At 39.4% G+C, this 16,068-nt stretch overlaps 1 non-coding gene across 1 annotated transcript; it reads left to right on the top strand.

Moving 5' to 3' along the window:
* Positions 1-13,420: 13,420 nt before the first annotated feature.
* On the top strand, positions 13,421-13,604 carry LOC115838463. Its single transcript, XR_004033489.1, has one exon.
* Positions 13,605-16,068: the final 2,464 nt, after the last annotated feature.

Raw genomic sequence — 16,068 nt, 5'->3', positions numbered from 1 at the left:
ACAATCTAAGTGTTAAGAATTACTGCTTCAAATGAAAGCCAATGAAAAAAATCCTTCACAATGTTATCGAAAAGTGGTCCTGATCCAGACCCCAAGAGAGGGTTCTTGGATCTTGTGCAAGAAAGAACTTTGGTTGAGTCCACAGAGTAGAGTGTAAGAAAGCTTATTAAGAAAGTTTATTAAGAAAGTAAGAAGCTGTCCCTCCCCCCTCCCCCCACCCAACAGTCCCCGGAGTGTGATGTTCCCCTTCCTGTATCCACGGGGAGGGACGGCATTAGGAGATATACCTAATGCTAAATGACGAGTTAATGGGTGCAGCAAACCAACATGGCACATGGATACATATGTAACAAATCTGCACATTGTGCACATGTACCCTAAAACCTAAAGTATAATAATAAAAGAAAAAAAAAAAGAAAGTAAGAAGCAAAAGAATGGCTACTCCATAGGCAGAGCAGCCTTGAGGGCTGCTAGTTAGCTATTTTTATGGTTATTTCTTGATTATATGCTAAACAAAGGGTTGATTATTCATGAGTTTTCTGGGGAAGGGGTGGAGGTTTCCCAGAACTGAGGGTTCTTCATCCTTTTAGACCATATAGGGTAACTTCTGGATGTTGCCTTGGCCTTCGTAAACTGTCATGGTGCTGGGGGGAGTGTCTTTTAGCATGCTAATGCATTATAATTAGTACATAATGAACAGTGAGGACACTAGAGGTCACTTTTGTCACCATCTTGGTTTTGGCAGATTTTAGCTCGCTTCTTTAATGCATCCTGTTTTATCAGCGGGGTCTTTATGACCTATATCTTGTGCTGACCTCATATCTCATCCCTTGACTAAGAATGCCTAACTTTGTGGATATCCAGCCCAGTAAGTCTCAGCTTCATTTTACCCAGCCCCTATTCCAGATGGAGTCATTCTGGTTCGAATGCCTCTGACAACAATGTCCCTTTCTGGTCTCAGATGAAAATCTGGTTTTTATTTTGGCACACAGATGTGTTAGAATTAATCCAGTCCGTTGTGTATCTAAAGTTTACACTGGAGCATGCAATTAATGTCTGCTTGACGTTCATTAAGTGCTAAGTGTATGCCTGATTGTGTATCCACATATGTGTAACCCAAGGAGTGTAATGGTTTAGTTTAATAGAAGGAAATTCAGGCTGTATCATATCTTGGTTTTTTCTTTTGAGAACCTGATTTTTCTTTGATAAACCTTCTGTGCCTAAATAAAGCTACAGACCAATGGCTCTTTGAAGGCTTATGGACATCTCTGAGGGCCAGTCAAAATGAGTAACTCTCCACTCAAGGATCTGCTGATCCAATAATGATAATGAAGCATATCCTACTTCTGCTTGTTCTAAGACCATTTGAGCCCACAATACATATTGGCATGTATTGGCAATTATATTAGCATGTAATTCAGCTATACCTTCTCAAATTAGAGGCCTACTTACAAAAGGCTGCTGATTCAGTTTTCCGAAATTTAATTGTCTTTATGATTTCTGCTTTTAAGAGGAAGAGCTGAAAGCCTACTTTTCTTTTCTTTCTTTCTTTCTGTAGGTGGAGTCTCACTCTGTCACCCAGGCTGGAGTACAGTGGCGCGATCTCGGCTCACTGCAACCTCTGCCTCCCGGGTTCAAGCAATTCTGCCTCAGCCTCCCGAGTAGCTGGGACTACAGGCACGTGCCACCAGGCCTGGCTAATTTTTTGTATTTTTAGTAGAGACGGGGTTTCACTGTGTTAGCCAGGATGGTCTGGATCTCCTGACCTCGTGATCTGCTTGCTTCGGGGTCCCAAAGTGCTGGGATTACAGGCGTGAGCCACTGTGCCAGGCAGAAAACTTACTTTTCTTTCCTACTCTGAAGTGCATAATAGGTCTCAGGAGCATCTGGACTGCAGAGATTCTATTGACAAAGGAAAAGGGAGCCCTTGGGGAATAGTAAACTGATTTTACCGGCCATCATAGGACAGATGATTGAAAGAACAGTAAAAGGTGAATCCCACCTAGATTGAGTCATGCTACAAGTGGAATGTGGGTAAGTTTTGTGGAGGAAACACCCAGGAGGAGCTATCCAACAGGCTGGTAGGAGAGGCGGGCACTGACACAGGATTTGGTGAAGATGGGCCTGCAAGAGATAGGAAAGGCTTGTAACGCCTGCGGAGAGGAATGGAACAGGAAGTTCCACGGACAAAATAAAATGACTAAAGAATTGTTAGCCCTATTGTGGGCTTCACTGGTTTTGGAGTGCAGGCAACAGAATAACCATAGAACTATCTCTTGGGATGCTACAGGGCCAGACATGTGAAATATGATTCTCAAAAAACTTTTACCTCTTGGTTATTGTCAAACTGAAGCTATTGATTCTAGTCATAGTGGTTCTAGGTTTTTAATCTATTATGAATAACAGTCTGTTGGAATAGCAGTGAATAGAGATGAACAAGCCTTGGATACGGTTGCTGATAAAAATTACTGTAGATTACTACTCTATATTTGTAGAGTAAGTGACCACATGAACCCAAATGGAATAAAATAATAAAAAAAGAAGAAAAAACATAAATAAAACAGTAAGTATTAGCATTTCCTAGCCTACTCAAAGAAACAAATAGTTCAAGTTTGGCCCCTTCTACAGTGAGAAAACAGGAAAGAATATATACTTTTTTCTAAGATCAAAAGATAATGACTAGTTGACAGATTTATTATATAGAAATATGTTTACTCTGAATTAACACACAGGGTTGGTCCTATATTATCCAGATCAGTGCTTTACAATAAAATATAGTGTGAGTCACATCTGTAATCTTAAATTTTCTAGTAGCTTCATTTAAAAAATAAAAAAGGTGAAATTAATATCAGCTAAATTTTATTTATCCCAATATATCCCAAACATTATCATTTCAACACGTAATCAATATAAAAAAATTGAGATATTTTACATTCCTGTTTTTCATACTAAGTCTCTGAATCTGATATTTATTTTATAGTTACAGCACATCTTAATTTGGACTTTCAATGTTTGAAGTACTCAGTAGCCAAATGTGGCTATTGGTTACACAGTATTGGACAGCTCAGATCTAGAAGACTGTGTATTTCATATTAATGTAAAACATTATGAGTTTATAAACCTGTTTCCATAGTTTGGAAATATACCTTGGGATTTTTCTCAGCCAATATCTCTTTGAAGTTTGTCTAATTAGAAACATCTAAGTTACAATGTTTTCCCTTGAGGGTTTTTTGGGTTGGAGTCAAACCATTTTTTGACTGAAATGGCATCCCTTTGTGGAAGACAGGAAAATCTCAAGTGTTTGAATAAATGAGTTTATTTTTCTTTCTGTTTGATTTTAGAGACAGTAAATTTTGAATTCCGGTTTAACATTTGCATGGTATTTTTTTTTTCTCATGAAACAGAAAAACATTGGCATTCTTTGAAGACATGGGGGAATTACAGCTAGAATAATTGCCCCATGTTGTATATGTTTATATAATTATGACTTGCATTAGTGTGTTGGGTATGAATACAGCCTCCCAGGGATTTTCTCCATCCTTACTGGACATGGAAATAGGATCGTTCCTTTGCTGTCAAGAATGAGTAGTGGCAGAGAGACCCACTGGACTGATGGGACTATTCGGACAGGTATGAGGGATATCTCATGCTTGGATGGCAGACTGAGTCAGGTCCAGGTAGGAGCCTCAGCAGATGTCTTCACGACAGGAAGATATTTATTATTTATTTAACAAATATTTCTACAGTGCTTACCAAGCACTAAAGGCTGTCCAAGTGTTTTATGATTGTTAACTTTCTTAATCCACATGATAACCCTGTGACATAGATGATAACCCAGTTCACAGATGAGAAAACTGAGGCACAGAAGGTTAAGTGACTCACCCATGGTCTCATAGCTAGTGACTGGCAGAGCCAATGAAACCCAGTCAATCTGGCTCTGTATCTAGACTCTTAACTACTTGCTCCTCTCAGCTGCTCCAACCATGACAGACCCTCCTTCTGGCCCCCTTGGCAAATATATGTGCCCCACTCTCCTGAAATCATGGGTCACCTTGGGAAAGAGGTCATTAAGATGATGTTTTCTTCACTCCTTCAGAATGGGAGGTTGAAATAGGAATTTTAAGTGGTCAAAAATAAAAATGCCATATTTTTTAACATCTGAGTTACAAACATGAGTTTAATACCTGCTATACAAATATGACTTGTTACCATCAGTAATTGGCCTCTGGAATCTGTTTATATGCAGACTCTTCAGTTCTTGGGAATTCTGAAGAATAATGTGTTACATGAGGCTGCAAGAAAGGATTGAGAGAATCTTCTGGGCTTAAGGTAGAGATAAAACCCCTCTGCGATCACCACAAATATTACCTAAAGTTGAGTGGCAACTCTTTCTTGCTTTTCTTGTCAAAGGATAAAGACACAAGTCAGGCAGTGCCTTAAGGGAAGCTACATCTATTGAATGTATTTTTGGAAGAGCTATGATTGTCTGAGTTCAGTGTGAGAACAAATGTTGGATATGGGCTAGTTCAAGAGGACAGGGACAAAAGGTTTAAAAACTTCTGCAACAAGGTCAAAAGATACCGAAACAGTTTTTTAAAAAAGTCTTTTTGTGTGAGCTCAAAACAGAAACACATGCCAAGTCACCTCAGTATTATTTTTAACTGTGAACACTTAGGTCTGTAGTTGTCTAATTCAGAGCATGATTATTCATTTGGCCTTTATTTTGTGTAAGGAGCTGGTTGCCCTCACACTAAATTATTTTGTACAAAAATCCAATTGCAAAGAAGTATTCTTTGGAATTTTCACATGTTAGGGAGGGTTGCTGGTCACCTTGACCAAGCTTCTCTATGCTATAATATTTTTCCTGAAATATTTGAATTCAGCATTACTAATAGCTTCACACTTGTTTCCATAGAAAAAATGGAAAGGACTGTATTTATGGGAACATTTATATTTATTTTCTGACCGCCTCTAGCTGTATGGAACAGTTGATTTTAGATACATGAGAAATATAATTTATCTCTGGGGTAAATTGTGGGAGCAGGAATGGTTAAATTTGAGGGTATATAGAACAAGAAATGTATTAATATAACTAGATTTGAGTAATAGTAACTAATTTATTGAGCACTTCCACATGACAGGCATTATCCTGATTTCTTTACATTTATGTTTTTAAAGCTTTACCTGAAACTCTTATCAACTAGGCACATTATTATTCTCTTTTAAAGACCAGGAAGTTGATACTCAGAGAAGCAAAGTAACTTGCATAAAGTCACACAGCAAATCATGTGAAAGCTTGGATTTGAACTCGTTTGTTTAACTTCATGCTTCTAACCATTATCCTCCACTAATAGGACCTAGAATTAGCCTTAAGGTTGGAGACAAGAATATTTGTGTGTGTGTGTGTGTGTGTGTGTGTGTGTGTGTGTGTATGTGTTGAGAAAGAGTTGGTCTAGAACAGGATTTGGCAAGCTTTTTTTTTTAAGTGAAAAAAGCAGATAGTAAATATTTTAGGTTTTGTGGGCCATGCATAGTCTTTGTTGCATAACTTTTGTTTCATTAGAGTCCTTTCTTGATTGGATTAAAACTTGAGACAGGAAATGAGGGTGTAATTTATTAGCTCTTCCTACACTAAGATCTAATATTTAAAAAATCTAAAACCCATCATTCTAGCTCTCTATTTATACAAAAATAAGTAACAGGCTGGATTTGACCTGTGGGCTATACTTTGCTGATCCTTGTTTTAGAAACTTCTTATATTCATGTACAACAACGAGTGTGAGTTTTGAAAGGAGGTTTGAAGAACAGAAATTCCTATATATACATCTTTTTATCCCTGTATATATGTATAGCATCTTCTAACTTCAAGTTCTGTGGTAGTAGAAAAACATTGCTGCATTCTTAGAAAGTGGGACCATTTCATTAAAGTTGATAAAGTGCAAATAACTCAGATGATTATAGATATATCTTCATATATTTAATGCACATGTATATGTGTAAGCATGAATTGATACATATGAATTGATTTCTTAATCTAGTACCCAATGTATTCTGTAGATTATATATTGAAACAAATCAAAGCAGTTATGGAATAAGAGTTTGACGTATATTGTAGGATTTTAGTGTAGGAAAAGCTAATAAATTACACCCTCATTTCCTGTCTCAAGTTTTAACCCAATCAATAAAGGAGTCTAATGAAGATCAAAATGTTGGTTTTGTTGCTGATATGGAAATATGAAAAAGCTTAGGTCTGAGCTTCTAACTACTGAACCCTGGCATCAGAATTATGCACCTAATCTTAGGCTGCACTGGATGACTGCAGTCCTCTCCACTTGGGGCAGAGTCTTTTCTGCCATATGCCATATACCTCAGGGGTGGTGGGCCAGCGAAATGTCTTTGCTGGGAGTCAGATCTGGAAGACAGGAGGAATAAGCCCAGCATGTCCAGATCACTTCCTCATCTCAAACTCAATTATCACCCCTAGATAGTCCAAACTTGCCTTAAAAGATAACAAAAGATACTAGCTTTGTGGTCCAAAGTAGAGATACCAAAGGAGAAATTGGTGCTCAGTTGTGAAGGTACGCTGATAGCAACTTTTTTTTTTTTTTTTTTTTTTTTTTGAGATGGAGTCTTGCTCTGTTGCCCAGGCTGGAGTGTAGTGGCGCGATCTCGGCTCACTGCAACCTCCGCCTCCCAGGTTCGAGCAATTCTCTGCTTCAGCCTCCCAAGTAGCTAGGATTACAGGCTCTCACCACCATGCCTGGCTAATTTTTTTTGTATTTTTTAGTAGAGATGGTGTTTCACCATCTTGGCCAGGCTAGTCTTTGAACTCTTGACCTCGTGATTCACCCGCCTCGGCCTCCCGACGTGCTGGGGTTACAGATGTGAGTCACTGCTTCTGGCCAGTACACTGATAACTATTTTATTTGTCATCATTTTATATAAAACTAGATGGAAAACAGATATTATGTCAGCTGTTTTAGTCTGACAAGGTAAGTCTGATTTGGCCCTATCTGTGTTATGTCCTGGTCAGTGACATTGATGCCAGTCTAATGATTCATTTGTTGCTGAAATGCTGAAGTTGATCAGGGCAGTGTCAGTCTGGTGGCAGTCTGTTGCCCTGGGGCAGTGATACCTGTCACACAGACCAGCCACGCCTGAGAGGCCCAGTGACAGAGCCACAGTCATTACATTTCAATGTGTTCAATTTTAGTTACTAAGATCAGAAAACTGACTGCTGGGGAAGGAGGCTCATTTGGGCTAGCTTAAATCAAAGTGATAGAATGCACAGTATGATTCAGGTTTATAAGATGATGATATAAGTGTGTTAGTGCTTTTATTTGTATATGTTCATAGAAAATGCCTAAAAATTGGTTCATATAATGCTAATGATACTTTTTGTGACAAGGTTTGGGGTGATTTTTTTTCTTCTTTGTATTTTTCTGCATGGCTCAAATTTTTATAATAATTTTGAATCATTTTTCACCAAAAGAACGAAGTAGCTATTTTTAAAGAAAAAGTCATGTGGCTTGCTCCACTCCTGTGCTTCCCTCCTCCAATCATTCTATTTTTTCCCTCCTTCTCTCCCTCCTTTCCTTCCTCTCTTCTACATACCACTATTTGGTAAATATTCATTCTATGACACTGTGCTTGGTGCTGGGGATACAGTGGTAAACAACTCAGACACTGTTTCAACTCTCATGGAGCCTACAGACCAGTGAAACAGCTCAAGAGGCTGAAACTTTAATTGTGGCCTCTGCCTACTTGGAATTCATTGATATTCCCAGATGTGTAGATTTGAATGCTTCTCATCAGATTTCATCTGGAAACTTAATCCCATATAGTATTTTGTCTGATTTGTGACTTGCTTTACAAGGAAGACATCTAAAAGGCATGGTTGCATTTATTTTTACACTTGATGAATTGCCTTTATTAATAAAAATTTTTTGAAAAAATGTAAAACAGAGGTATAGGGAGTTGGGCAGGAACAGGGGCCACATTTTGATTAATAGGTAATAACTAAATGTACTCATAGCATGTGCATTTTTTTTGGTCAATATGACTAATAAGAGAACTTTTGAATGGCAGGAAGGGTATGTAAGAGTCCAGGAGCCGGAGATTTTTCTTATGCCATTGAATAAGTCAGTTCACCCAAGAAATAGTGGTGAATGGCAGCTGAGCATTGGAAGGCATAAGGGCCTTTGAGTTTGGGGTCATCTTAGGTAATGCATGGCAGAGTCACAGAATGTATAATCAATCCCACATCTGTCATATGCACATGTAACAGGGGGCTTGAAAGTAGCTTTAGCTCAAGTAGAGTGGTTTCAAAAATTCACTTTCTTCTATTTGGTTATGCATCACAATAATTATGCTGAAATCATTGCTGGCTAAAGTATCCCTACCCATTCCTCTCAGAGCAGCTTCTCTTCCTCTCTCCACTTACTTCCACATCTTTGGAGACTTATTCACCACACACAGATCCTATATTAGTAATGAGGCAGGCTGAGATTTTCATGTCTTTCCTCTCCTCTGATACACCATTGGAATTGATTTACCTTAATTTATGACTTCTCATTTCACCCCAGGGCATAAATGACTCATGGCTGACCATGTTCCCCTCAGTGGATTTTTAACCTTTCTTTGCTTAATATATTTACGATAAGGGTCAGAGATGCTTCATTCAAAAGCAGCAGGAGGCCTAATGGCTTCTGGGAGTGAAAGCTTGTTTCTTGTCTTTCAGTTTAAGAAAGTTTAAGACAACCCAGCAGTAGAAGTGGGGCTGGAGAACAGAGCACGCTGAGGTTTGGTGGGGATATTACTTGGTTGTCTAGTGGGGGTGAAATGATTTAACAGAGTGCAGATGATAGACGGGGTCTAAAAGATCAGTTGATAGGTTTCACACATCAGGCATGCAGCCCTCCTCCTGGAAATGGGCATCCTCTCCTCTCCATCTTAATAGAGAGGGTGAGATGTCATCCAGCTGTCACATTGAAATATGCCTCTTACTAATGACTGCAGAACGATGGGATATTTGAATGCTTTGTGTGAGACTCTCCTTTCTTCTTGATACAGTGATTGGGAATGGAGAGTGAGTTGTAAGGCATAAAAAAAAGATAAAGAAATGACAACTCCCCATTGTCACATGTACCCTTAGTGCAGACTCACAAAATGGTACAGCTGTGTCACAAAGAAGAGTTAAATTCCATAAGTTAAAAATGAAAATATTGTGCATGTTTCTGTGTATATACATATGTCTGAATAGTTATTAAAGAGTCTGTAGAAATTTCTCAAACTACTGTGTTCAGTTAGTGTAATGTAGCATATCTATATTTATTGCCTATGAAAAGATTTTATGGCTGGGTGCAGTGGCTCATGTCTGTAATCCCAGCACTTTGGAAGGCTGAGGCAGGAGGATCGCTTGAGGCCAGAAGTTCGGGACCATAGAGAGACCTGGTCTCTACAAAAAAAAACCAATAATAAATATTAATAATAGTAATTTGGCATGCACCACCATGCCTAGCTGTAGTCCCAACTACTTGAGAGGCTCAGGTGGGAGGATCACTTCAGCTTGGGAGGTTGAGCCTGCAGTGAGGTATGATTGTGCCACTGCTTTCCAGCCTGGGTGACAGAGTGAGACCCTATCTCTAAAAAACAAAAACAAAACAATGACAACAAAAACTTTGATGTACTAAGAGAAAAAAGTTTGCCTAATGGGATATACATTGTGAATCTACTTTGTTAAAAGTATATGTTTATATAAAAGTTTAGAAACATCTACATTAGAATATTGACAATACTATTGTGCTTATTAATGAGTGGTGAGATTATGGGATGTTTTCTTTTATAATTTTTCTATAAAGATGCCTTATCTGTGTGATAAGACTTGTTAAGTTAAAAATAAAATTCCTGGTAATTTGAGTCTGCCTATTATTACTTAATAAATCTGAGGTAACTTTAAGAATTCCATCTGAAGCAGAGAGCCTTGTTGAGGCCAAGGCAGATTCACTGCTTCTGATGCTGCTGCCTCCTTCAACTACTTGATGGCCAAAGTGACTGAACAGCTGGAGCTTCTTAGAGGTTTCCCAGAGCCCTAGTCAGGGCTGTCAGTGTTATTGTTATAATAAAGTAAGTCATATCCGGTAGAGAGAAGATATAAGCTTGGAAATTATTCCAGCTGAAAACTTCCATCTCCACCTGTCCAATTGTGATTGAGAACTGGTTTCTACACCTTCAAAAATATTTCTTCTATGTCTCTAGAAAAGAGAGAAGTACTTTTTTGTCACATGTCTATTTTAATTAAAAAAAAAAAAAAATCCAAAAACTATGTTGGATGACCAGCTCGGAAATGTTGGTGTACTTTCCTCTTTAAATGCATTAAAATCTCTTTACTTTTAAAAATCACTTGTTTGAGCAGCTGTGCTGTGAGCAGGAAGTCCATTATCTTCCACTTGAAGTTCACCTATCCCGCATCTCAACCTCCAACTGCCTAAAAACTCTGGGGCTCATTTGTTTGAATGAGGGGAACCAGCCCTCTCTATCAAAAGCCAATCTTCCATGGCCATTGTCTCTTAGAGCCACAAGGTGTTGCTGTTGCTGTTGGTTCCCGATGCTTATAGTGCCTGGTCCTTGCACAAGACACGGTGTGCCCAAGCTTGGACTCTAGGACTACTGTTCTCTTAGGGGACTCTCACAAGGCTGATCATTGTCTCCCAAAGCATGGGACATAGCCATATGCTCTTCCTGCCCCAAACTCTTAGTTTTTGATCCTGAGTCACCAGCCCAGAATCTCCAGGGAATTTTATTTCTTAGGGCCTTTTGTCTTTTCATGCCACTGTGTCTTGGTCACATCCTCCCTGGTCCACCCCAACTGGTAAGTCTAATTTTGAACCTCGGAAAGCATGGATGCTCTATTAGACTTCTTATTTCCGTTCTCCCAGTGCTCTCCAATCATCCTGTGGAAGAACCCAGCAGGAGGGTGGTCAATGTGATTAGGCCATCTGTGTTTGCTAATTGTCCGTATTGGAAGTTAGGCTCCTACCCTTCCACAGAGACTCGGAGATAGGAGGAGTATCTTTCTTGATGATTACATTTCAAAGGGATGGTTTCCAGGTCCTTGAGAAGGACATTCTTCAGTCATAAAACATTTACATCTCAAAGGGGCATATAAAAATGTGCAATTGAATTTTTTTTTTTTTTTTTTTTTTTTTTTTTGAGACAGAGTCTCACCCTGTCACCCAGACTGGAATGCTTTGGCAAGATCATACTTCACTGTAGCCTCAAACTCCCATGCTCAAAGGATCCTCCTGCCTCAGCCTCCTGAGTAGCTGAGACTACAGGTGTATGCCATCATGCCAAGCTATTACATTTTTTAAATTTTTGTAGAGATGGGGTCTCACTATATTTCTCAGGCTGGTCTTGAAATCCTGGCTTCAAGGGATCTTTCCATCTCGGCCTCCCAAAGTGTGATTACATGCATGAGCCACCATGCCCAGCTCCAATTGCAAATTATATAAAGCAAATGCTCTAAGGGAAGTCAGAGAGCTGTGAGCAGGTAGAAGTCTGTCTAACGTTTAATCAAGCTGAGGGGAACATTAAGGTCAACTTGGTGAGAAGCAGCCGTCAAATAGCCTCAATATAATCCCAAAAGGTTCTAACTCATCTCTTCTCCACCCTCATTCCCAATGTGAGTGGCTTGCTCTGTATGTACACAGCTAAAATTGAGTTTTCTATGGCAGGGGCCGAAGTCTGCCTTATGGCAAATTGTGCCATATACTCGACATGGTTTAAGGTACTGTGCCAAATTTGGTAGTATTCCTCTTTGTGGAGAATGGATACTTCATACAGGGATTTAGGTACTGAGGGAATTAAGAAATTACACCTCCTTAATGGGATGTTACGCTGCAAGTAGGGGAGTCTATATTTCTCTTTTTGGTGACTACTATGTACATTTTCTGCTGCAAAAAACCAAACTGACATCAATATTCTCTCGACACCTCCAGTCAGCACACAAAGAGAATCCACTTCCTTGGAGGTCACCTTGATGCTATTTTCTATTGTACATGATTTTAAAATATATTGTGATAAATCTCATTTGTTCTTTTATTCAATGGTTAAGGGAACACTTAAGGGAGTTGGTGAAATATATTTAGTTGATAGAATTTTAGAGATGATTTTAAATTCCATATAACCATCTTAAGATTCGTATGAGAAATTATGACCAAAATTATTAGCTCTGTTTAGATCAAGATGTAATAAGGAAACCTGTCCAATTAGGAACTAGTTCTGTTTCTCTCTGCTTTTCAAATTGGGTTCTACAAATATGAATGTTACTGAGCACCTTCATAAGGGACATGTTGTGTTTGTTCTATTCATCACCAGTGAGAAGTAACTTCACATTTTCATTGCTAATAACGTCCTTGCAAAGTATATTGACACTTCAGTCATTTTTGAACCAAATCAACAAATAATGAGGGGCTGTTCTGTGAAATCCACCCACACAGTTCTTGCTTGCAAATGATGCAGGCTGTTGAGGTGCCAAGATGCAGATGACATGTGGATAGTGGAATAATAACAGACTACCTAAATAAATGTTCAAAACAGCAACAGGTTTCATTTGAAGGTGTGTAAATAGCTACAAAACAAACTTGGTGGACATTAATTACTACAAGAGGTGAGAGGACTAGAAGAACATGCATAAAATGGATCTCAGAAATGACTCTCCCAAGCCTGCTTTGTCTTTCCCTGAAACCCGTTTGCTTAGTGCTTCGTGCATATATCCATGAGTTATTCTCCCCATGCATATGCTGCTTCCTGCTTTCCCACTTTGCTGTGACTACCTTTCATTGCAGATAAAAGGATCCGCTCTTAATTCCTTCTGTTCGCCATCCTATATAATACTCCTGCCTCCACATAAGCTCTCCTCTCTGCTGGAAGGTCTTTATTTCAATTGTGATTCTCCTTTGTTCCTTCTACCTTGCTAACTTTTCTCAGTTAAAACTCATTGCCTCTTTCAGAAGGTCTACCTAGAGCTCTGTGTCTCCCTTGAGTTTCCCCCATTATTCATTGTAGAGCAGGGAGGGCATGGGGGTGGCCTGAGTTCAAATATTTGCTCTGCTGGGTTCTGCGTAACAAATTTCTTAACATCTCAGAAACAGTTTCCTCATCTTTAAAGTGAGGCTATCTATGATTGATTTTTAATATGATGAGAATTGTGGATGTATGCTACAGGCATATATATTAAAGAAACCATGAACTTTTTCTTTTCCCACTGAAGTGTATTCATGCCTACACTTGTATCTGGCACACAGTAGATTGTTTTCTAGTGCCTCCAAGTTTTTAAAATATTTTGATGAGAGTTGATAATTGGTAGCAGGAGTAACATTCTGATACGAGCTACTCTGCTGTTAGAAGTGGAACTCCCATGGTCTGGGGAAAGACTCCTGTGTGGCTGAACCTGCCCAGCTGTGGGTGCAGCCTTGTACCGGGCAGCCCAACCCTGACCTAAAGTAAATTCCCAGGAGAAGTCTTTCCTGGGATTTGAATTTGCAGTAACAGGTGTGAACATTCTAGCGGCAGTTTGATCATGTATGATACTATAAACAGGACCCCCCCACAAAAAAGTGGAAGTCTCTAGAACAGATTGATTTTTTTTTGCTTTTTATTTTAAACATTTTTAAACTAAAAAAATTAAATGTACAGACAATAAGATGGGCCTTTTTTGGTGTATAGTTCTTTCACATTCATAGTTTCTTGTTCAATAATTATTTGGTGAATGAATGAGGCAGCCAATATAGTACTTGGCACAAAGTTGGCTCTCAGTGTATACTTGTATATATGTAAGTGTATATACACTTACTGTAGCTACTGCTAGCACTCTGCATAGTTTTTTGGTAGCACATATCTCACTAAATCAGTGCCACCATTAGACTTGACTTAACAGAGCCGTGTCCTGAGTCCTGTGCATCAGGCTATTCATTGTGTGGTCCACTGATAGACATCTTATGAGAACTGTTAGAAATGAAAATTCTTGGGCTGCACCCCAGACCCACCGAAGCCTCATCTCTGGGGGTGGAGTTCAGGAATCCATGCTCTAACACAGTTTCTAGGTGGTGCTCATGCAGGTATTTGCCAAGCACTGCTTTAGAGGGCCCTGCTCTGTTGTTTTTGTAATGTCCCTCTTGATGGGTGCCCCAATCCTTGAACACACTTCAAACCCAGGCTCCAAAACCCTCTGCCCCGAGTCTATTTCCGGAACATTTGTAGGTCTTTTTATTTGATCCATCAAGGGTCAGCTTTTTGCAGGGGCTGTGGATAGAGCTTGGACATGTGAAGGTGTCCACATGTGTGTGCCAGACCCCTTGCCAGGCAGCCTGGAGCTGGGGGAAGGAAGAGAAGGGCAGTAAGCCACAGGATGCATTTTTTTTTTCTGTTCTGCTAGTTCTAAATTGGAATCTGTCTTCCAGGTAATTTTGAAGTTATACTTATTAAGATTGTAGGAAAGAACATATTTTATGTAACTGCTTGCTAGCTTGAATTGTATAATTTAGACATTCTAATATATAATATGCAGACCCCTATTTTCACCCTCAGCCTGAGGCCTGCAAATGTTAAGGGTGAGCTTCTCCTGAATTCTTAATGTTTCCTTTCTGTGTTCTCCACTGGGCTGGGAACTCCTTGGTGGCAAGGACTGGGGCTTCTTTGACCCTGTAACTCTATTGTCTTGTGCAGTGCCTGGTGTAAGTGACTTAGTAAATGTGTGCTGACAGGTGAATAAATGAATGAATTCCTTTATGAAGGTTGGGGCTGTCAGGGAAAACTCTGTGGGGGAGATGCTGGGCCAACATGGTTGTTCCTGGGTAGGGTTGGTGAGTCCATGGTAGACAGGTGAAGTGTCCTTGAGCAGGCACCATTTTCTACTGTTGGCACATAAATTGTTGGAATGAGGGAAAATTAAGGGAGTATAACATGGACATGATATCATCTGGTGGAACTGATTCCTCAGACCAAACAAAACCAAATAATCTTTACAGTCTATGCGAGGTGAGTGTTACGGACTGAATATTTGTGTTACCCCCAAATTCATGTGTTGAAGCCCTAACACCCAGGGTGACTGTATTTGGAGATGGGACCTCTAAGGAAGTTAATTAATGTTAACTGAGGTTATAAGGGTGGAGACACCAGAGACCTCCATCTAGTCTCTCCGTCTCTTTGAACCTCTCTCATTCTCTGTGTGCACACACCAAGGAAGGGCCATGTGAGAACATAGTGAGAAGGCAACCATCCACAAGCCAGCAAGAGCGCCCTCACCAAAAAGTGAACCTTGCTGTAAGCTTGATCTTAGACTTTCCAGCCTCCAGAATGGTGAGAAAATAAATTTCTATTGTTTAAGACACCCAGACTGGTATTTTGTTATGGCAGCCTGAGCTGACTAATACAGCGGGAGAAAAAGAACCAAATGCCACAGATTAATTAGATGTAATGAAAACAGCTGTCAAGCTAGTCCTAAACCTTGGCTTACTACAATTAAGTGTTCGATACAAACTAATTAAATTAGCAGTTCCCAGGTGTTGGTTTTATAGACAGTATAAATTATGCATTGAGGCAGGAAGCTCTGTTCATACCGAGGACTTATTTTGGTGGTTCTTGTTTTATGTGTGGCATTTGTTTCTGGCTTTATTATAGTTACTTATGTCAGATATATCATAAAGTAGCATAATTGAATAATTGCATGTTGACTATTTAGATAGCTTTATATTTTGATTTTTTTCCCTCTCTTTGAAATTCTTCTTTTACCAACAAAGGCTGGATTCCATAGACATTCGCAAATCTTGCTGGCTCAGTATCAGGGAAAGCTGAAAACAAAAGCTTTATAAGTATAAGATGTATTATTAATGCTTGCTGCTGTGAAACGTTGATAATAAGTAAGAGCTGATTGTATCCACTGCAATTTCTCACTCAATTTTGATGGCTGGGGAAGAGCATAGATTTCCAAGCAGAGTGAAAACAGGTTGTCTTGGTTTCTGCTCTCTTTATTAATGCAGGGTCGCAGCTGCATTGTTTCTTGCTAGT

This window comes from Nomascus leucogenys, chromosome 14, assembly GCF_006542625.1.
Source record: "Nomascus leucogenys isolate Asia chromosome 14, Asia_NLE_v1, whole genome shotgun sequence".
Lineage (NCBI taxonomy): Eukaryota > Metazoa > Chordata > Mammalia > Primates > Hylobatidae > Nomascus > Nomascus leucogenys.
The sequence above is the reverse complement of the archived record's forward strand: the minus strand, read 5'-3'. Positions and strand labels throughout refer to the sequence as shown.